We start from the raw sequence: 23696 nt of genomic DNA, 5'->3' as shown, positions 1-23696 counted from the left end.
ATTACCAAATATGTTCATAATAATTATGCCTTTAGGAACAGGAGAGGGGACAAATAGGCACTGGAGCGCTCTGTGGACACACTGTTAGCAGAGGAATTTGACAGGACTGGATTTATTACTTCACCCCCATATTCTGGTACTCTAACAGGGGGAACATGATGATGTTTCAGTATCAACTCAAACCCTGTGTCCAAAAGCCCTTGAAATGTTTGGGTATTTTCTTCGTTGACTAAATGGTCTCAGGTCAGGTCCCTTTGGGGAAGAAGGGTTGAGAAAATTGTTAACTTATTCACTTGCCATGGTGATACAGGTCCTTGGAACTCGCTCTTTCAATGGGTGAAACTTGCCAGTCTTCATAATTATATAAGTTTATTTAAGGCTCACCACAATCCCTGTAATTAAAATAGCTGATATTATATAGGTGCCCTGTCTCAACAGATAAGGTTCAGGGAATTTAGATCACACAAACAGTAAGTTGCAAAACCTATGTTTGTACCAATATCTTTTTTGTTTGTGAAACATGTTCTTTTTCTTAAGCCAAACACTATCCTGGAGACGCTGTGGCTACAATAAATTTACCCAGAGTAAGATTATATTCAGATAATTCTTTGTATCTGAAAAGCAAAGCTGAAAGGCAAAAGAATAGGTGAAAATGTCAGTACTTCCCTAGGCTGTGGTATGTGCTGGTAAATTTGTCATTCTTGTATCCTATGAAATGAAATGAAAAAATCCTAACCTTTTTTCACTTCAGGATATTCCCACTGTTAGGGCAACTACTGAGAAGGGAAAACTTGGATGACCTAGGTATAGTATAACAGTGATTGTTTTGGTGACTGAATATCAGCATGCAATTAATAAATACTTTATGAAAAAATGACTTATCAATACTTAGAAAGTTTCAGTGTCCTATGTGAATATACAAAGGTATCTTATGCAGACATGATTTAGCGTTCTAGTAATCTCTCTTGGATGTGTTCCACAACTTCCTTCCTTTTCTAGACATGCCCCCTTTTTGCCTTGAATCAGGAGAATGAGTCTCAGCATTGCTGAAGGAGTATGAGTGAACATTCTTGTCTTGTTCCTGATCTTAAAGGCTTTTAACTTTTCACCATTGAGTATGATGTTGTCTGTGGGCTTGTCACATATGGTCTTTATTATGTTGAGGTACATTCCATTTATACCTAATTTGCTGAGAGTTTTTATCATGAAAGAATGCTGACTTTTGTCAAATGCTTTTTCTGCTTCTATTGAGATGATCGTATAATTTTTATCCTGTATTCTGTTAATGCGATGCATCATATTCATTGATATGCTTATGTTGTGCCATCCTTGCATCTCAGGGATAAATCCACCTTGATTATGGTCTATGATCCTTTCGATATGCTGTTGAATTTGGTTTGCTTGGATTTTTTTTGTTGTTGGGGACTTTTGCATCTATATTTATCAGGGATATTGACCTGTAATTTCTTTTCTTGTAGTGTCTTTGTCTGGCTTTGGTATCAGGGTAATGCTGGCCTCTTAAAATGAATTTGAAGTGTTCCCTCCTCTTCAATTTTTTGGGAAGATTTTGAGAAGAATTGGTATTAATTCTTTTTTAATGTTTGGTAGAACTCACTAGTGAAGCCATCTTTTCTTTGTTCTTAGCTGCCCCCAGGTGTTCTAACTATGGTAGTTGCCTCAGCACACTGAATGAATGAAGTGAGACAGAAGTAAATTTCTTGGGCAGTTCCCTGGAAGGCTGCAGATGCTGGATGGGCATGTCACTCATTCCTTCCCCTGAGGAAGAAATTGCAGGCTGAGTGATCTCAGCCCTGAACTGGATGGCTTGAGGGAGGGGCTGACATGAATAAAGTGAAACCACTTTATTTTCTTGATTTTGTGCTCTTTTGGGGTGTTGCAAATTCTTAATTGGATTCTGGAAGCCTTATGAAGGTATTTTGGCCCAGGTATTGTTGTTTTATCGATGTCTCTGTCGGGGTGACAAGAGGTGAGACTTTTTTTCCACATCTTGTTGATGTCACTCATATGTCTAAGTCAGCCCTGCTTAACCGGGGGTTCCTGGGTGGTTCACGGGATCACCAGACTCCTTGAAACAGTTTATTAAATTTTAGAAGTATGTTCTTTCATCAGGTTCTTATTCATTCCCCCAAGGGTTAAGAGTCCAAAGGGTGTTTACATTCTGGTAGTGGTATCAATTGGGAACTTGATTCAGCATCTCTTTGTTTTTTTTTCTGAATTTTTTATTTTGGTACACAGGTCTGGGAACCTAATTTCCATTTTAATCATTGTTTCCAGAGGATGGGGACATTCTGAATTTCAAATAACATATAAAGTCTTGAAAGACATCCCATTGTAAGTTGAAGCTACCTAGAGTTGAGATAAAGAATAACTGATTTTAAAGGATTTCAGAGACTGATAGCATTTTTATTCTCTGGCTTGGATTATAATTTCTAAAAGACCAGACGATGTATATTTTAAAAGCCCCATACTACACAAAGGAGTACCTAATAGCAACTTGTACTTTTAATAATTATTAAACAAATTGAACTTACATTGTTCAAGTATTCATACTGAAAACTATGCAGATTGTTTATAAACAGATTACAACCAGGGATTTCTCCTCTGAATTCTAAGTATGACTTAGAACTCTTTTATTCTTTCTCTTGTTGGGAAGGGGGAAATATCGCCCTCTATCTCTCTTGAGTTCTTGTGGCTGGACTAATAATAAAATGGACACAAGACAGATTAACAGGAGAAAAAGAAACACATTTTAATTCGTGTGTATGGAGGTCTCATAAAAATGGGACCTAAGAAGTGGACAAAGCAGGAAGCTTTTATACTTTTTAGACAAAGAAACAATACATTTGTGAAGAATGGGACAGGACAAAGAAATGTAGCCTTTGGGTACTTAATTAGTGAAGATTCTAAACCGAGTTTGGGCTTGGGGTAGTAAATTAAAGAAGTAACAAGGTGTGTTTACACAGGCTTCTTGGTCCTGAATTCCCTTCTCTGGTGATAAGAGTGTCCTTCTACTTCCAGATGCAGGGAGTGCACCTTTCACATGAGAGATTTATTTTCTGCTTGGGGAGACAGAGAGGAGGGTTAAATCGTCCCTCTTATATCGGCTCTTTCTTAAGTAACTTTAATTCAAAATAATTAATATGTCATTGAGGCACATTTTGGGGCAGTCTGCCCTGGGATCCAAGAGTTCCCTGCTCTGAAACTTCCCTGGAAGTTTCACATATTAAAAGTTGAGCTGGTGTATTTTTCCATCTCATTGAACCAGTCTCGTAGTCTTGACAATAGGCCAGTTCACTTAGACTCATTTGAGTAGGTGGGTTCCAAAAGTTAAACCTATGGTTCAAGCAATCGTGTATTTAACAAGTGTGTCAATGGAAACAAAAGAAAAACAGAGGTTAATGATTGGAGCAGATTATAAACCAGTTTCTGAGCCCAGAGTCCAGTCAGTCAAGAAGATTTCTAGATATTAGGGTTGAAGCATCTTTTACAGTTTGAAATGCCTCTGATGATGTCATCAGTAAACTTTCTGAATGGCTCCTGCAGCAACAGGCGTGAAGATTGTGACAATTTCTCTGAAGTTTATATCAAGTCACCTAGCTTCAGTTTGCAGGCCTTCAGGGAAAAGGGCAGTTTTAATTCTCAATGATTTCAAATGAAAAGGTTAGGAGAAATTTGGAAATGTTAGTTCGGAGAGTCATAGCCAGATGTTAGAGGAAACTAGAATAATTCAGGATCCAGTTCAGTTTACAGGTAAATAACAAAAACCTCAAAGACAGTAGTTAACAGAACTAGAATCTGGTATCTATAGTATGTATTACAGTTTATGCTGAAACATATTTTTTTCTCTCTACAATTACCTCCATTTTTACCAAAGATAGCCAAATTAAGATTAATTTATTTGCAAAATAAGTCTAGTTTCAATAAACTTGGCCTAGTTATTCATATAACTACAGCAAGAATAGTGATTGGACCATATAGGCTTTTTAAAATCTGCTTTGTCAGAACTTTAGAAGGAATCTCAGATTGAACTTTTAATAGCCTCTCAAAACTAAGAAGCCAAGCCAACTATCAAATTTGCCATCAGACGTTGTTTACAATAGGTATAGATTTGGGTTAATTCCTCTCTTCTCAAGGTCCCCCAAATGTTTTGAGGATTCTGTACCTGTCAGGAAGTGAAATTTCTTACTCACCTGGAAAGACTGCTGGGAACCCTGTAAACAAAGCACCAGGCTGTTTTTCCAAGGGGCTTTATTGGCTCCATAAAGTCAACCTTAGTTCCTTAAAGCTGTCTGGTCATATCTGAGTCTAGGCATGTATCTCTCAAATATGACATTCCAGTCAAAGCTTTGGTAATATAATCAATGGTTCCAGTTGTGTCCTGTTATAAGGACAACAGATTCTTATTGAACATGTGCAAATAACTATATTGTTAAGAAAATAAGAATACTCACTGAGAGTTTCTGAATTCTGGAGGAATCAAATAGAGAAAAACAGATAAATGTTTTGATTTTGCTTACAAAGGTATAATTTACAAAATTGCTCCTCAAATCTGGAGAAGTAAAACATTTAAAAAATCAGCGATATCGCAAAAAAATCATAAAAAATTATAATCATCTTTCTCAGTTTATTTGGTCCCATGTAATTAATTCTTGTTCTCCTTAATCTTTTGTTAGAAATTTTATGAAGGCATCGGTTTCTCCATTAGGGTTCTGTAAATTCTTACCCAGTTCAGTGGTTTTATTTGAAAGACATCAGAAACTTGTATTCTAGAGTACTTGTTAGATTCCTTTCCATGCAGTTCTTTGAAGATAAAACACATTTACAGGAAGCTTTTGTAAAAACATATGAGTAAAACAATAACTGTCTGTAAATGATAAAAAACTTAAAAATAGCTATTATTAAAGATCTGATTCATTATAATGGAATTGAGAGGAAATTTAGTTATCTCTGTGACACACATTTTAAGATAATAACTAGAATTATGACTGGTAACATTATACTAGGGCATATCCAAATTTTAGAAATTTCATATATTTTCTAGAACATTTATATTAATAACTTTTATTCATACAATATAACCTAAGAAGGTTTATCATCATTTATTTGACAATGCTTCCTATGTAATTTAATAAATATGAAATTTTACAAATAAGCCTAATTAATTTAATATCTCCCTTTTATAAGAAAAGAAAATAAATCTTTTGAGGCATTCTAGGGACCTTTGGAAAACCCCAAAGTTATTTCCAGGTCAATAAGTCTTCATTTAGAATTTTATTTTTGGAAAATTTATTTTTGGGAAATTTGTCAAAAATATCAAAAGTTTTAAAAACACTTGGTTAAATAGGATCAGAGGTCACTGTGAAACAATACTTAGTTATACTTTTAATCAAAGTGACAAAGACTTCACAGGCAAATAGAGAAGTTAAATAGTTATAAAAAGCCCTAGCTCTTTTAATATTGAAAAAATTCAGTTTCTTTCCTTTTCTTCTAAGTAATCAAAGACCTGTTTAAGACAAAATATAGAATCTTTGTTTTTCTAGACAGATTATATTAAAGGTAAAGAAAACCTTTGTCTACAATTTTTCATTAAAACCAGACCAATAATCTAAGAAAACTTTGTCCTTTTCACAGACAGAAAAATCAAATTTTAATATTGTACCAGCTTACTTTCGATGTTAAGATTTATTTACTTAATTAAATTCATTGCAGTCTTAGCCAGTCCTTACCACAGATAAAATTCCTTTAGAAGGATTCCTTTTTTTCCCACAAACCTTTTACAATTTTCCATGTCCATTTTATTTATCACTTGTTTTCTTTCCCATTTAGAAATAAGCAGCTTTAGGACAAAATCACTTTCTTTTTCCTTAACAAAAACATCTCCATACCTTATAGCTCTTCTTACCCCAAAACACATCTTACTTCACTTATTGTTTCTGGTAGCTTTAGCCACATGTGTTAATTAGAATTCTTAATCCTTTGAAATCTTAATTTTTTTAGTGAAAATAAAGAAGTAAACAATTGTGAACTGTATTAACATTTTGTGGCTTGGCAAACTTATAAATATATTTTATAATTTCTAGAAACATATGCTATTTCATAGTACAGTCTTTCAATAAAGCATAAGATGTATTTACTAATAAACCCAAACTTATTTAGTCTCTGTAATAGAGGTCAAAAGTAGGTAAACTTAGACTTGTTTAGCAATAAATGTTTTAGTATTTTATCTTATTTGGAAATGATCTAGACAGTCAGTGAATCCCCATCATTTAATTTAACTTTGCAAAACTCTAAGGGTATAAATTACCAAAGAAATTTAGGAAACGATTTAAGTAGACATATCATAAAATAATTATTGTTAAAAATTTTATCTAAAAACTCTTATCTCATTTACATCTATTTAAGTCATTTGTTTTTAATGGTCATACTTAGATTACTCATGACAATTTCATGAGACACTGAAGCAATTAGTCATTACCTTAAGTTTTTTTGTTGCCAAACTGCAACAGAGACTACATGACCCCATTTGACTAGTATACCCAGGTAGAACAAAAGTTGTTTATCTGCATTGTATTTAATGCTGATAACTCTGAAGACATACCTGTATTAATTAAGCCAACAAGCTTAAAGTTAGCTTTTATTCACCAAAGATTATTCTAGATCATGTGAACTTGAAAAATATTTGTGTTAGTCTTTATTATACTTTTGAGAATTTTAATAAAAGCACTTGTTTGTTTAAGTCAAAGAAATAGAGCTCTTTTACAAATTAATTTTGTCAAATCATCTGATGGTAGAAAAATACCATATCTACAATGTACACATATAGACATGTAGACAGGCACAACCAGAGATCTCATAGTTTTCATTTTAAAACTTTAGCCATGAATCAGGTACAATACAAAACTCACTAGTTTATAAATATCAGTTGGAATAAATGAAGTTCACTTACGCAGATGGCTTAAGTCTTTTATTGTTTGTGGAGAATACTTTTTTTTAAATTTATTTTTTATTGAAGTCTAGTTGAATTACAATGTTGTGTTAATTACTGTTATACAGCAAGGTGACTCAGTTATACATATATATACATTCTTTTTCATATTTGTTTCCATTATGGTTTATCACAGAATGTTGAATATAGTTCCCTGTGCTATACAGTAGAACCTTGTTGTTTATCCATTCTATATATATACCAGTTTGCATCTGCTAATCCCAAACTCCCACTCCTAGCCTCTCCCACCCCCCACCCCCTTGGCAACCATCAGTCTATTCTCTATGTCCCTGATTTTGTTTCTGTTTCATACATAGGTTCATTTGTGTCATATTTTAGATTCCACATATAAGTGATATTATATGGCATTTGCCTTTCTCTTTCTGACTTACTTCCCTTAAAATGATAATCTCTAGTTGCATCCATGTTGCTGCAAATGGCATTATTTCATTCTTTTTTTTTATGGCTGAGTAGTATTCCATTGGATATATGTACCACATCTTCTTTATCCATTCATCTGTCAACGATAGGTTGTTTCCATGTCTTTGGTATTGTGAATAGTGCTGCTATGAACACAGGGGTGCATGTATCTTTTTGAATTATAGTTTTATCTGGATATATGCCCAGGAGTGGGATTGCTGGATCATATGGTAATTCTCTTTTTAGTTATTCTGAGGAACCTCCATACTGTTTTCCACAGTGGCTGCACCAATTTACATTCCCACCAACAGTGTAGGAGGGTTCCCTTTGTGGAGAATACTCTTAAGATATGTATTTGCCCTTGACAAGCAATTATAAGGAGGTTGTGATTTATTAGAGTTTGAGCAAGAGAATCCTTTTAACAGTTTGTATTTAAAAAGGCCTCTTTCCTTTTTTTTTTTTTTTGGTTTTGTTTTGTTTGTTTCAGGTTCTACCAATTGAGCTAATCTGGCTCAGTCTCAGGCAATGTGGCCTGTGTTTACATTTCAAAGATGTGATAAGATCTATGACTTTAAGGGACAGAGAAAGAAAATACAAGCTTTCTCCTAGGAGTTTTGGAATATATTTGTCTATTATAAGCTTAGGGTAGTTATTATTATAAAATTTTTTTTTTAAAGTATGGGACAATTTTGCTCCAATATCCTGATCTTTTATAATATCAACAAGCATTTTGAGAGGAATAGGTGAAGTTTTGGGATTGGTAAAGATAAGTGGGCCTTGACTTGTTTCTAGAGTTGCATTTCTGGTTTTGTAGAGATTTGTAAGACAAAGACAGTTGTTTCTAATAGCCCTTGAATATTGGCTTCCAGATGATCTATTTCTTTTCTTTTCTTTTTTAAGAAGAGGAATTTATGTTGGATCTTTAAATCTAATTTTTGTTTTTTTTCAGAATAAGGGATTCCCAAAGGCTAGCCATTATACCTTTTTTCCCTTTCAATTTGATCCTCCTGAAAGTACTAATATGACAGCTGTTTATAATATGCAGCTCAATATCAAAAAAAAAAACCCCAACCCAACCAAAAAATGGGCAGAAGATCGAAATAGACATTTCTCCAAAGAAGACATACAGATGGCCAAAAAGCACATGAGAAGATGCTCAACATCACTAATTATTAGAGAAATGCAAATAAAAACTACAATGAGGTATCACCTTACACTGGTCAGAATGGCCATCATCAAAAATTCTCCAAAAATAAATGCTGGAGAGGGTGTGGAGAAAAGGCAACCCTCCTACACTGTTGGTGGGAATGTAAACTGGTATAGCCACTATGGAGAACAGTATGGAAATTCCTTAAAAAACTAAAATGGAGCTACCATATGATCCAGCAATCCCACTCCTGGGCATATATCTGGAGAAAACCATAATTCAAAAAAATACATGCATCCCAGTGTTCATTGCAACACTGTTTACAATAGCCAGGACATTGAAGCAACGTAAATGTCCATCAACAGAGGAATAGATAAAAAAGATGTGGTGCAAATATACAATGGAATATTACTCAGCCGTAAAAAAGAATGAAATAATGCCATTTGTAGCAACATGGATGAACCTAGAGATTATCATACTGAGTGAAGTCAGACAGAGAAAGACAAATATCATATGATATCATTTATATGTAGTAGCTAAACAAAGATGCAGATGAACTTATTTACAAAACAGAAACAGATTTACAGACTTAGAAAACAAGTTTATGGTTACCAAAGGGGAAAGGGCTGGGGAAGAGGGATAAATTAGGAGCTTGGGATTAACAGGTACACACTACTATATATGAAATAGATAAACAATAAGGTCCTACTGTATAGCATAGGGAACTATATTCAGTATATTATAATAAACTATAATAGAAAAGAATCTGAAAAAAATATATATATATAACAATCACTTTGCTGTACACCTGAAACTAACATGACATTGTAAATAAACTATACTTCAATTAAAACAAAGAAAGAGACCGTATCTGGGCAGAAAAGGATCCCCAGGAGTCACTAAGTCCAACCAACTAGCTCTACAAATATTTTCTCCTGCTCATCTAAATTTAGAGAGAGAGAGAGAAGGGACTCTCATCACTTTGCTTCCACCAGACCTTGCAGACATTTGGTAAGAAATCTTACCTTTTACCGCCTTTGTCAGACGTCTCAGGTTCTCTCAGCTGCAGCAGTCTCAGGGTGGGAAGTGGGAGGTCCACCTAGCCTCCTGATAGCTTACTGACCGTCCAGGAGGGGAAAATTTGCCCCTCTACCCCTCTTGAGTTCTTGTGGTCGGACTAATAATAAAATGGACACAAGACAGGTTAACAGGAGAAAAAGAAACACATTTTAATTTATGTGTATGGAGGTCTCATAGATATAGGACCTAAGAAGTAGCCAAAGCAGGAAGCTTTTATACTTTTTAGACAAAGAAACAATACATTTGTGAAGAGTGGACAAGACAAAGAAACATAGCCTTTGGGTGCTTAATCAGTGAAGAATCTAAACAGAGTTTGGGCTTAGGGTAGTAAATTAAAGCAGTAACAAGGTTTGTTTACGCAGGCTTCTTGGCCCCAAATTCCCTATCTCTGGTGATAAGAGTGTCCTACTTCCAGATGCAGGGAGTGCACCTGTCATATGAGAGATTTATTTCCTGCTTTAGGGAGACAGAAAGGAGAGTCAAACGGTCCCTCTTTCATTGGCTCTTACGTAACTTTAATTCAATATAATCAATATGCCACTGAGGCACATTTGAGGGCAGCCTATCCCGGGCTCTAACACACTCCACTACTTCTCCACCTGTGCTCCTTATCCTAGTAAGGAGGGATTGAGAGACGTATTGTATACTAGCAGTTGCCTGGTGTAAATCTAGAAGAGAAGACAGACATTTATAGTGGCTTCTGGATATAAATTGATTCAGAGACAGGGGCTAAAATAAAACTTGTGGCCTCAAAACTTCCTGAGTTGCCAGTATAAATTATACTTATACAGTTATTTCACAGCCTTTAATATAATTATTTCCACCAAAGAGAACAAAATATGTTATTTGAGGCTTCCATTTTATATAATTTCATAGTTGGATTTTTTTTTTTAGAACTAGAATATAAGGCAAAGACTTCACATTTCAATCATTTGTTTGGGCTTATTTTCAGGCATCTTCAGGAGCTCTGATATTAAAAGTTTTAATCATTTGTACATAATTTTTTTTACCTTGGAATTTACATCTCTTGGACTCAGTTGGTTAAATGTGTTTTTTATTCTCCTTAAAGTAACACAATAGTTGAGAAACCTATTGCGTCAGCACAGTTGCAATTTATTTTCTTCTCTTGAGAATTGGATTACAACTTTAATAATTTAGAATGCCAAATGAATAAGAAAGAAAGCATTTTCAAATATTTCATTTTTATTAGAAATTTTTTTGGTGGTAGAGCATATTACAATCTCAATTGTTCTAACAGGTTTTTAAAGGAAAGCAGTTCTATCTGCTGAGGAGAGAAGAATCAACGTTTAGAGAATGGTTATTAAGCAGAGAGGTGTAGAGTGACTTTTCCTCCATGTATGTCAGCGAACTTGGATAGGCTCAGCTTTGACACCTTGTCAACTTGCAAAGCGTCTAATGGTGGCTTGAGCCACAGGGGATAATTGAATTATGGTCGTTAACAATATTTATTGCTTGACTACTGGCTTCATACAATTTGGTGAATTTTTGTGAAGTTAGTCATTAATAATAAAGTGACTTAATAAAGCACAAAGCTTTGGGAAGTATTTACTTCGCAGTGTAAACTGGAAAAGTTATCCCTATGATTGTCCTTTATAATTGCCCTGTTTACTCACTTGTATTAGCTATGCTTTGTCAGTGGGAGAGAAAGGACTTACAGTAAAGAAGCCAAGAATTTTGAATAGTCCTGGTACATTTATAAGAATGCTTTCTATCCCACACATAGAAACTAATTAAAATGTTGAGAGCTACTGGTCCAATCTACAACATTGTATACTTGTGCACTGTGTTGGGGCCCGACACCCTAGTAGAGCTAGGATTTCACAGGCGAGGTTGACCCAGAGAGCCCAAGCAGAAAACCTGAATAATTATGAAATAAGACATATTACCATTAAAAATCCTTTCCTTTTCTTACTCAGAGTTCTATGGCTATTTTTCTACTTTTAAAATTTAAACTATCCCCCATCTCTAAAATTCACTCCTCTTTGCCATTCATGTAATTGGATTAATGAGCTACCAGCTTCATTTGTAGTGATGTTATCATTTTGCTCTTTTAGACTTTCTTGAAAGGGCAGGTGCTATCTACGTACAATTAAGCGTGTAGTAAATCCACTTAGATGATGATGTCGTTCTAACGTTAGTCTTCGTAGATCTCTTGCTGCGTGTTGTTTCCTTGTGTTTGTCATTACGACTGGAGGGAACTTGATTTCTATGTTTCCCATCAGTTGTCAGGCTAGAGGTTTCATTGAATACCTCCAATATTGGCAAGTCCACTAATTCTTTTTGTAGCTCATTACACTGTCTAATTAACCTGTACATTAAAGTATGTTAAAAATGTGTTAAAAACTGAATTTACCTCCTCTTATTTTTGACTGCTTCTTTACATATGATTAAACTTTATTATCTCATTTCCTTTTATTCCATTTTTTCTAGGATTTTGGAACAGGCACATCTTCACTTACACTATTTAAATTCTTCATTTAAAAAATATTGGCTTCTCATTTTCATGTGCTTCTTTCTGTTGTGGGAGTATCTTCTAAATGTACAATATTTACCATTGAAAGACTTCAGAACCTCTGTCATGATTTACTTTTGTTGCGGTAAAGCAGACAGTATGTACTATCATGCCTGTCTGTAGAAACATCAGCACCTGCCTGCAGTTGCTCTGTTTTGACACTGGATGGCTGAAATACATAGAGAAGTTTCTTGAAACACTTAAACCTTTGCAGGCAATATTTTGATCATGTTGGATGACAGAAGTCATTTTATATTATACTAAAAATAGGAGAAAATTTTGTACAGAAATCCAAAGAGAGTTTGAATGGAGGAATTTCAGGGTTTGCGCTTGAGCTTTGTGGAAATAATTAAATCAGAATAATATGTAAAGTGAAAAGAACAATGGACTAATAACTAGCAGACATGAGTTCTTATTAATGCTCTTGAGTCAGATCTAATTGTAATTCTGGCTTCTCTCACTTTTTAACTGAATTTTTGGGCAATTTACTTAATCTCTGAGCCTTAGTGTATAAGTCATAAAATGAGATAATATCTGTTTTATAGAACTATTATGAGAAGAAAGAAATGTGTTAGTTTTCTTTCTTTTCTTTCCCATTTCTGAGTAAAAACTTGTAAACCTTATCCTCTACTTAGCTTCAGTGAAAAATAACCTTTGATGCATGGTCAATTAGTTCAGTGGATTTTGCTCCCCTTCCCCCTATTCTTAGCTACATTCTGTGGATGAAAATTATGGATTATTCATATCTAGTTGGCAAATAATACAGGGAAATGGGAATTTGAGCTAAAGACTAGGAAGACCAGGCTCTTAAGCATGGTACGAAAACTGACTTTCATCTTGGTTTGTACCTTCAGAATGTACCTTCTGGTGTGGAATCTTTGGTTCCCTGATAAAGTGAGAGTCTGTCTGCTTCCACAACCTTGCAATGGGGAAGTGGGGGAGGAAAGAGGGCAAAAAGGGAATGAGAGGCCAAAAGCAATCTAGTTAATCCAATAAACCAGGCAGGAAGAATGAGCATTAGAAGAAACATTGATTACCCATGATTACTACAAGCATGATAAAATCAAGAGACAGATAATCTGGAGCCGGTAGTATTGGCATGAGGCTGTTTATCACACCTCAGGTAGAGACTGAAGGACAACCAGGTCTTGGTAACTTGTGAAAATCTTATGAATGAAGACAGCCAATGACTTAAATGAGGTAAAGTTGTTAAAGACCCTGGACTTCCTACCTCAAACCAATGGAAATTTTAATTCCTGATGGAGGAAGGGAGCAGTTTAGTAAGACAACATTCTTAATCCTGATGATCCTGCCCTCTAACCTGTACTGCTGAGACTGGTATGTTCATTACATGGATCATTAATTTCTCAGGGATCTGGAGTGTGTCAGTCTCTGCCTAACCCTAACCCCATGCTAGCTGTTCATAATGATTTTATAGCTACTTACTTGCTTCCTATTTAGTTCTAGAAATCATGAGGTCTCAGCCTACCATGATATGAATAGCTTCTTCCTGCTAACAAGTAGTATCTATAAACAGTTTCTTACTACCTTACGCTACAGAGCTAACATGCCCCGAAAGCCAATATTCATAGAACCCATGTTAGCCCATAAATAAACAGAATGGGTACAAATTAAGTGTAATCAATAAATAGTTTTATTTTTCTTCCATTGCTTTGATGACTCAGGCCACTACCTTGTGTGACACCCACTTGGTCCATGGAACTAATATGTCTTTGGCCCATGAAATGATAGATTTGCCTCTTGACTATCAGATGACCCTCTTTTTTGGACTGCTGTCCTTGGTCACTTCAGCTAGCCTCCTACCTTTAGATTTTTCACACAAGGAGCAGGCACTTTTCTCTAATTTCACATTTTCCCCCAAACTATTGGGAAACAAATGTTAGATTCTCCTAACGGCTCTTTTTCACCCTGGTCTCTGCAACTCAGCAAGCATCTGGCCAAGGAGTGAGACCAAGATTACCCAACTCATCTCATCCCTCCCTATGGTCGACCTCAGGTTCACAAGGAATGAGGATGTCTAGACACTAGAGACCTGGGCTCAACACCAGTATCTAAGTTGTCACAGGGAAGGGCTTATACTGGATGCAGCATGAAGCTGATACCAGCTCTCCTTCTTACCTAGCTACTCTGGCAGTGCGGGCACATCTTGGGGAAAATGTCTATGTGCTTGTAACTTAAGTTGCTCACCAAGAGATGGGTCTTCTAGAGTCTAGGGCTATTTTTCTTTGATCTTGGACCAAGTATAACATTGTGGAGAAGTGAAACTTTCCCTGTACTCAAGGAACCACTGCAGTTCAGCTGTTGGAGCAAATTGAACTTCAGTTACTATTCTAAAGCAGGGCTTAGTGCTACAATGTGCATAGAAGCAGCTGAATGTAGGAAATAGAAACAGGCAGGTGGAGCTCTGGAGGTCAGCAGGACACGACAGACCTTAAGGAGTGCATGTGAGCTCCTGTCTCTGGTGTGTGTGCAGGTGCAGTAATAAAGAAGGCTAATTTTATAAACCATGTCAGCATTCTTCAAGAGTGCCCATAGCCACTTGGGACTCTAGTGTCTAGGTGCATGTAATGCTTGTGATCAGCAAGATGGAGGCCTAAAGTCATTATTATTGGATAATAAAGTAAATGTGACCATACATTGCTCCACAGTCTTGTGAATTGAGATATATTAGTTGCTCATCCATTCATGTCTGTAGCTTTGGTAGATGAAACAAGGATGAACATGACTGTGTACCTTCAAGAGGGATATAGTCTAATATAGGATAATCTATTAAAAATGACTCAATTACAACACAATGTGATAAGTGTTAAGATAGAGGGAACTCTCAGGTGTTTGGGAGCACAGAGGAGAAATGGTTAATATAGTGGATTAAGGGAATTATGGATGATTTTTTAGAGAAGGTAACCCTTGTCCTGAGCCTTAATGAATGAGTTGGAGTTAACCAGGTAGAGATTGTTTGCAGATGTGGTGAGGTGGTGCCAAGGGTTTCAGTCAAGTCCATTTGGGAAGCCATTATAGTAGGTTTTACTCATCTCAATTCTTTGGAGTATGATAAAAAAATCAGGAAGTGAACAAAGTCTCTAAATAACCGAAATAGATGCTATCAGGTCTGTGTACCAAAGATGACAAAATCACTGTCACGTAAAAGTGGCTAGTGATTTCTAGCTTAACAAGTCGAATTTTTATAATACTGTTGATAAATTTGAATTGTAAATTAAAGCCCTGAGATTAATTCAATGGCTAATGTGAAAAGTATGTTAAATCTTGGAACATTTGTGCTTTCTAGTGAGACAGAGAATTACAGAAACATGTTGCATTGTATTGGTGAAAGGTGTTGGATGGACTATATCTTTTAAATTGATAATGGGAACAGTCCAGGGACTCAATAATCTGAACAAACATATTGTTCTTACCCAAGACAGGTGTCCTTTAATCTATAATGGGAATACTCTGCTGTGCACAGGTCAGTCCATAAAACACTTGGTGGGTTAAGCTACCGTGCAAGATGCTACCTTTCTGGGATAGCTATCATGCTAGATTGCAAAAATGAAAGCAAATACTTTTCCCCCCATACCAGGTTCTTTAATGTACCAGGTTTTTGTAGCTCTACCGATTAAGAGATGGAGTCTTTCTTCACCCCTTGAGTCTGGGCTGGTCTGATGAACTGCTTAGCCAAGGGTACTGTAGCAAACATGATGTGAGCAGAGACTTGGAAACTGCTTGGGTATTGAGGCTTTCCCTATTGCTACTCTTGGAAGCCTGTGATTGCCACCATGTAAACAGCTAGTGTACCCTGTTAGATGATAAGGGACAAGCAGCTTAGTTACTCTCAAATACTGCAGCTTACAGTCAGCTTATAGTGAGGCACTATAGTGCCAGTTGACCACAGGTACACAAGTAAGCTCAGCTGAGTTCAGAGGAACTGCCCAGCTGACTAGCTGAGCTCAACCCGTATTGCCAATCCCACAGAAATGTGAACTAAATCAATGCTTGTTCTTTAAACCACTAAGTTTTGGAGTGGTTTGTTCCATTTGCCTCACTACTCCATATAGGGCAGTTTTCCTACCTCAGTTACTTTCTCATATGGCTCTGTGGAGTAATTCTCTTGGTTTATCATCGTGGTTTCAGTCTGCTCACTTGACCAATTTGGTTTCCTGATTACTGACCAAAATGTATTTATAGAGTATTTATTGTGTATTAGGTACTATGCTAGGTGATGGGGATTCTAAAAGTTAATAACGTACACATGCCACCTTAGGTTACGTGAAATGGATTCTGTGCTTCCTTCTGTTTACCTAATTACATGAAAACAAAAGTGAGTGAGGGAGACATTACTGAAAAAGATATCAGTAGAATGAGGTGGTTAGGACCAAATAAACAAAAGAAGAGGAGACAAGGAAGAATGAACGGTACTCCTCTGCACTTACACACTAGGAATCAGAATTTTTTTGTTCATTTGTTTTAATATCCTAGACCCTGGCTGAGTGCTGACGGCAGCTGGTGCTAATTTTTCTTCTCTCTTTCGCATGAATAACTTCTTTCTATTCTTATTAATGGACCCACATTCTTTAGCTAAGTTTTTTCCATATCCAGGTCCAAATGATTTTTATTTCCCTGTAATATAGAAGATAGCCTATTTTAGTGGTGATTGTGGGGAGGGTAGAAGAAAAATATCAAAGCCAAAACCAAACCAAAAACTGGTTTTGGATTCAGGTAGAGCCATCTGGTTTGATTCCCAGCTCTGCCACTTAATCACGGTGAAATTGTCTCAATTTTTTTCATGTGTAAAATTTTTTTCATGTGTAAAATGGGGTTATGTCAGGTACTTTATGGCATGTTGTGAGGACTTGAGATAAGAATTTGAGATAATATAGAAAGCCTCCAGCAGAAAGCTTACAGTGCCCCAAAGTGATGTTTCAGTGAGCTCTCGGAACATGAAGAGCTATGCTCGGGGTTACTGTCAGTGAAGTTCTGCATTCCAAGTAATTATTTTTTACTGTTTATATGGGAGGAGGCAGGCAGTTTAAATAAACAGAAGATAAGAAGTATCATCTCAAGATTTCTATTAAACTAGGGAGGTATTTGCCATTTTGTTTCAGAGGGAAAACAAAATATTTGATTTCAAAGTCTAGGAGGTGCTGGAAATAGGAATACCTTGATCTAAAAATCATTAGAAATTATCTGGATCTGTACAAAAAGCACAAAGGTTATTACAGAATTTAAGTATCATGTGACTTTGGATAAGAAATTCTATTATATTTTGTAATTAATTTACACATTTGTTCTCTTTATGAACTTTTTAATACATTTTTGTAAAAACATGATGGGTTTAATTAGGAAAATAAGGATGAAATGTCATATATTTTAACAATAAAAATAAAAATTTAACAATATGATAAAATGATAGATTTTCCTATAGTCACAGAGAGCTACTTGAATTAGAAGCTAGAAGGATTATAAAGTATACTTTATATTTCTTGTAAGAAAGGAAGGCCAGTGTTCTAAAGTGATTTTGTAAATGGTTATTCCTCCCAGCACAAAGCCCAGATTTCCAGTCATTCCTGCTTGGATTCCATCCTACTACTTAACATAGCAGACTGAGAATTACTGTAAGATTGGCAATGAAACAGCGCCAGGTGTTTTAAAACGTAAACTTTGCTCCCTGGGGAAATAAGTTGCTAGGTAATGAAACGGAGCAGGACCCCATGGTCCTTCGCCCCACCCCTCCCCACCCCATGTCCTCTGCCTGCCTTTTGTCTGTGCAAAAACTTTAGCCAAAGAGTAAGTTTAATCAGAGAAGTGAGAAAATGCAGAAACAAAGGAAAACAGTCAAAGGAGTCCAAATAATAACAGTTTCGTCATTAAGCATAGTCAAGGACCTTTGGTTCCTCCTCAAGGGCTACAGACAATGTTCCGAGCCACATCCTGTGAGCTGCCTTGTAAATACTGAAACCGCCACCAGGTGGAAGAAGTTAACCACATGATAACCAGACTGTAGCCACGACATAAGCTGCCACAATTCCAAGAACTGGCCTCAAGGAAATGGGAACAAATTGACCCTGGAACTGAAGATTAATTGTACTTAAAACAATCAAGATAACTTTGGTCAGACCACCACATGGCCAATTTCAAGATGACGGTCAGAGCTGACTGTGCTGTTTCTACATGTAGCCCCCTCCCTCCATCCATAAGAGCTCTTGCCCACTGATTGTCAGTGGTTGGGTCAAGTTGGCCTTTAGACAGGAGTCTGCTCTCCCCGCCTTGTTGCTGGCATCCGAAATAAAGCAAACTTTCCTTTCCACCAACGTTGCCTCTTTTTTGGCTTATGAGTGGCGAGCAGCCAGACCCCACTTTCATTAACTGTAAGAGGAATGAAATAAACATCTTTGACCATATGACATGAATCTTTTGAAAGAGACCAGGTGAGGGTACCTCAAATGACTGCCATGTGCTCGACTGATTCAAATCTACTACAGTACAATTAGCTAAATAATAAAACTACATGACTTAGTTTTGGCTCCTTGTTTTAAATGACTTCAAGCAGTCTAAGCTATTTCTTATAAATTCTTTTCTTTCTTTGAGCCTGTACTAAATTAGATTATCAAGTTAAAATATGACTACTTCAAAAATTCAGAGTGAATGGAAATGGGAAGGAGTTTAATAAAAACTTGAATACATTTTTAATAATTTTTAAACATACAGAATTTTTTGTTTTATTATTTTTATTATTTATTTTTAAATTTTTTGTACAATTTTTAAAGGTTACTCTTCATTTACAGTTATCACAAAATATTGGCTGTATTCCCAGTGTTATACAATACATCCTTGAGCCTATCTTATACCCAGTAGTTTGTACCTCTCTTTCCCCCAGCCCTGTATTGCTCCTCCGCTGCCACTGATAACCATTAGTTTGTCCTCTATATCTGTGAGTCTGCTTCTTTTTTGTTATATTCACTAGTTTGTTGTATCATATAGAAATATTTTGAATGAAAACTTTCAAATAGTTAGTTCACAAAATCTAAATATTAAAGTTACGGATGGAACCTAACTTGGACTTGACTGAAGTAACAAAACATTATAACATCTGTGACACTATTGTTACCGAACGAAACTTGGGTCCACTTGCCCTGGTGCAGTAAAGCCAATCCACTGACACCAGGTTTTGGTGAAGGAAAGTGCAATGTTTATTGTAGGCACCAGACAAGGAATGCCAGCAGCTGATGCTCAAAAAACCTGAACGCCTTGTCTGGTTAGTTTAGTTGACAATGATTAGTTTAGTTAAATAAGAGGTATGAATATTGGCTCCAAAGCAAGATCTCTGAGATATCCCTAGATGTAAGGGGCTTGTAAGGTTTCCTGGATCAGCATGCTATTTCTTTGCTTTAGATTTTCTTTTCTTTTTCTAAATTCATTATTACTACTTATTCATTTTTGCATAATCCTCTAATCACTAGATTAAGGTATTGTTCATCGCCAAACTTGATCAAAGTGAGTCTAAGAAGATCCTTCATTTGAGCTCGTATGCATACTGCTTAAACCAACACCCAAATTGACCAAACCTGTAAGGACATGACCTTCCAGCGTCTTGCTATTAAATTTCTGTAAATATTGAGAGGTTCCTTTAGCAAGGACTCTGCTTACATAGGCCTGCAGTGCAAATCCTCTCTCTAAATCCATTAGAGGTTGGAATTTGTAAAACTACAAAATTCTCTGGAACCGATACTGTTTTCTTTTTCTTTGTGGAGAAATTGGAGTCATAGTCAGTAAAGCTTTCTAACCCGGGCCTCCCTCTAGAGGGAGACATAGTCCAGCTTTTATACCAATTGCCGCCCTCTCAGCTTTTACTGCCTCTTTCTTTTTCTTCGAGACCGCAGTTTCCTCTCAGAAGCAGCTGCGGCTGCTAACAGAGGTGGCTGTTGGGAGAGAGACAGAGGGAGGCAACGCCGCCTGGTCCTGCCCTCGCATTTTCCTGCTTAACTCAACCTGGAGTGTCGGCACCTATTTCCTCCCTGCGTTCTCCTTGTACTCTACAGGGAAGCCAGTCCCTCCGGACTCTCTGGACGTCCAGGCTGGGTGGAATAAGGGGTCTGGGTGGAACAGGGGCACTCTGCCCTCTACGGTGACTTTCTAAAAGGTACCACTAGTGTTTTTTGACAGTGCAGCGCCCTAGGGTGGGCGGCGGAGAGGAGACTTCTGTTACTAAACCGCTTAATTCTTTTTATTCTGGTGAGCGGATTTGTTTCCCCGGCCTCCTCCCCCGCCTCATCTCCCTCCCCTCCTTTAGCGAACTGACACAGGCAGCACCTGCTCGCTTGTGTTCCATGTTGGAACACGCACCTTCTCGGCGGTGACTGTGTCAGCGTACTGGGGACAGGGGGACAGCGGCGGTTTCCCTTCCTCCCAGCCCACGATGCCTAGAGGGGCAGCGGTTGGGCTGCGTGGGGCTCTGCCCGCAGCACTTCGAGGCGGGATTGAGGGTCTGCAGCTGGCTAGGAGTTGCTGTTAAGTGGACTTGGCTCCAAGTCTCCGAGAGGGCGTCAGCTGGGACCTATCTGCTAAAAGCGGGAACAGGGGAGCCTGACGGAGGAACTCCAGCGTCTCGCAGGCGGAAGACTGCCGAGCTCAGAGCCTCTCCTCCTTCCTACCCCGAACCTCCCCAGCAACTCTCGCACAACGGAGACCCGGGACCTACGAGAGCCAGGGAACTGGAGAAGTACGTAGCGGAGGCTGCTTTTCTGAAGGTGAACTGTTCCGTCCAATTGCCTTTCCCCAGAGAGCAAAAAGGGAGGGCGGGGGAAAAGGAACCGAGGATGCGTGAGCGTGTGTATGTGTGAGAGGCAGAGACGACGTGTGGCAGGAGGAAAAGTCTTTACTCGGCGTTCAAAGCAAACAAACCAGAGATGGAGTAAGAGCGGTAACTGCTGCAAGACCGCCTCGATTCTCGCATTGGGAGGAGCTGAGCGCACCGCGCGCATCCGGCGAGGACCGCTGGCGACCGCGGGCGCTGGCGAGGGCTGCGGGACTTCGGCGTTTCCCCAGTAAACAAATCTTTTGATTACTTTGACTTGTGAAAAACGAGAGGAGGAAAGAAACGAGGCTCCCGCACGCCACCTTCCACCCACTTTAAGGGGATTCCAGTTTGGATGTCAAGAGATTCCTGAACCCTCTTTGCTCTCGGAGGAAGAAACACACGCGCGCGCGCGCGCTCACAGAAGCACGCTCGGGGCCACACTCACACGCCCTCCACGAGCACACACCACCAGACTTCGGTTCCCTATGCCCCAGAACGGTGACGGCGGATTGGCATCTTGGAAGCGATGCAAGAGCGATAAGGCTGGCGCGGGCCCGCGGAAGCTGCAGGAGCATCGCTAGGTGTTGCCGCCACCAGGAAGCCGGGCTGCAGGTACGTGCCAGCCGCGCCTCCCGCCGGCGCTGGGGACTCGGGCGGCAGCTGGAGGACCCGGGGCCCGGAAGCCCTCCCCTCTCCGGGGGTCGGGGGCTGTAGGGAGCTCGCCCGGGGAAGGCGAGAGGTGATAGCAGATGCTGGTTGGGCGTCCAGGGTAGGGGCGGGGGTAGAGGAACGCCGAGAGGGGATCTGAGCAAGTGAAAGGCGGTTCCGAGAGCCTTACCCTCCCTCTCTTCTGTGCCCCATTTCTCTTAACACAACGAGCGACCCGGCCGAAGATTGAAGTGGGTTTTAATTCGATCCCTCGACCAAACCAATCTGGATTGGTAACCATTTTGGACTCCTAAAAAGAAGTTGGGGGTCGCGTTCAAGGGAGGATCAATGGGACGTCAGGTCGCCTTTCTGAAACCCCCACTTTCTATCCACTTCTGATTAGTTAATTCTCGGGCCTGTCTGTAGAGGGTGGGTGTTTCAATGAGGCTATTGATTTCTCCACCTCTAACCATTTTCATAAAGAATCTTCTTGATAAGTTCTGGAGCCTCATCTGTGTAAAGGTTTATTTAGATTTGGTACCGGACGCTTTACTACCGAGTGAGATAAAGCTTCAGTAAAGGATACTACGGGAGAGCTTTAGGACAAGCATCATTTTAGGAACAGCGTTCAGAAAAAGAACAGCTTCGAGAAACTAACGGTTTTTCACTTATTTACGCATAGATGCCTCTAGAATCTTGCTAATAGTACACGGTTTTCTGCCCCACTGCTTTCCTGTCCCTTCCCCCTTCTATTCCAAAAGGCCAGGTTCCACCAAGAGGTGTTTTCTTTAAGCCACTGATCTTCACTTGTCAGTGGGGAACGTGTTATTTCCAGAAACTGCCTTTGTAAAGGAAAGTTTGAGATCCATTGCCCTATTTCTCCTAGAACTGCAGGCTGAGCTATCTAGTCCCCACTTGAAAAGGAGGAACTGTAGGTGCTTGCAGAGCCCCGTGATAGACGTGATGCTTTTTAGTCAGTATTCCACCTCCTGAGCAAGTGTTAAACGATTGCCTGAAGTGTGTGGAATCACAGGTGTAGTCACTACAGTGGATAGCTAGCCTGTCTTCACCTGGTGCTGGGTGAGTTTGGCTTGTGGCAATAAGACAGAAAAGAAAATATCTTCTTTTTGTGAGTGTTAAATACCCTCTTGAATTTTGCAAACATCATTCTTGAAAAAAACAAAACCAAACAAACCTGTATGCAACCTTTGCTCTGAAAAGTACCCCCAAAGCAGTCAGTGTATAAGGGTCTTTTACTCATGACAGGATGAATTTTAATGACTATTGACTGCATGATAATTATCTGGTTCCTGTCTTCCCCAACTGGATTGTTTGAGACATCAACATTCAGACTATTATCAATTAACACTTTAAAACTGCTCTGTTAGGCAATGTAAGTTAAGACAAATGAGTAATTAATTTAAGATTTCTGGGTAAAGTCCTAAATGGCAATAACTAGCAAAGGATTCTGAAAACACTTCTAAAGCCTTTAAAAACCAGGGCATTAAGATTATTTGTATTTATTCCAGCCTTCCCATGTTTGCACATGTACTCTCAGACTGGTGAATCTTTTACAGTTTCAAATTTGGCACCTAAGATCCTTAAAAATGATCAGACACATTTAATTTTCCCTTTTCCTACTTTATTCTGTTCTGGATCTCTTCCTGGGTCAGTTGTTTGCATACTGACCTTTTTAGAATCCTAATTTTTAAAACCATCTGTAGCCATTGAAAGGCCATTACAAACCACACTGGAGCTTATTTTATTTTCATTTTCTTAATTTTCAATGAAAAAAAATTAGATTGCATTATTTATAGACATAATACTATGAAAGCAGTGTCACACTGCCAACTGCTTAGACACAGTGACTTTTAAGAGGCAGAACACAGTTTTAGTGTGTTGCTTTATTCAAATCAGGCATTTTTTGAGACTGAAATCTTGATTCTTGCCTTTAATACACTTTTGTAGTTTAGGATGCTTGAATTTACATATTTATACATAGTGCTGTGATATATGTCTCTTACGGAAGAACCAAAAAACCTCGACGTGA

General features: G+C 38.2%; 1 protein-coding gene across 4 annotated transcripts in view; it reads left to right on the top strand.

Annotated features, from left to right (window-relative positions):
- The window catches only part of TAFA2 (TAFA chemokine like family member 2), a 595648-nt gene that overhangs the window by 37816 nt on the left and 534136 nt on the right, over nt 1–23696 (top strand). For 2 of the 4 annotated variants that reach the window (XM_059936390.1, XM_059936394.1), the window contains exon 1: nt 20094–21610. The exons of the other annotated variants lie outside the window; for them this stretch is intronic. The gene's annotated coding sequence lies outside the window, so the exon portion shown is untranslated. Of the gene's footprint in view, nt 1–20093; nt 21611–23696 lie in introns of those variants that run through there. 4 annotated transcript variants of the gene reach the window in all.

The sequence above is a fragment of the Balaenoptera ricei genome, chromosome 10 (assembly GCF_028023285.1).
Source record: "Balaenoptera ricei isolate mBalRic1 chromosome 10, mBalRic1.hap2, whole genome shotgun sequence".
In the NCBI taxonomy this organism is placed as follows: domain Eukaryota; kingdom Metazoa; phylum Chordata; class Mammalia; order Artiodactyla; family Balaenopteridae; genus Balaenoptera; species Balaenoptera ricei.
Note: the sequence above shows the minus strand (reverse complement) of the source record. Positions and strands in the feature narration are given on the sequence as shown.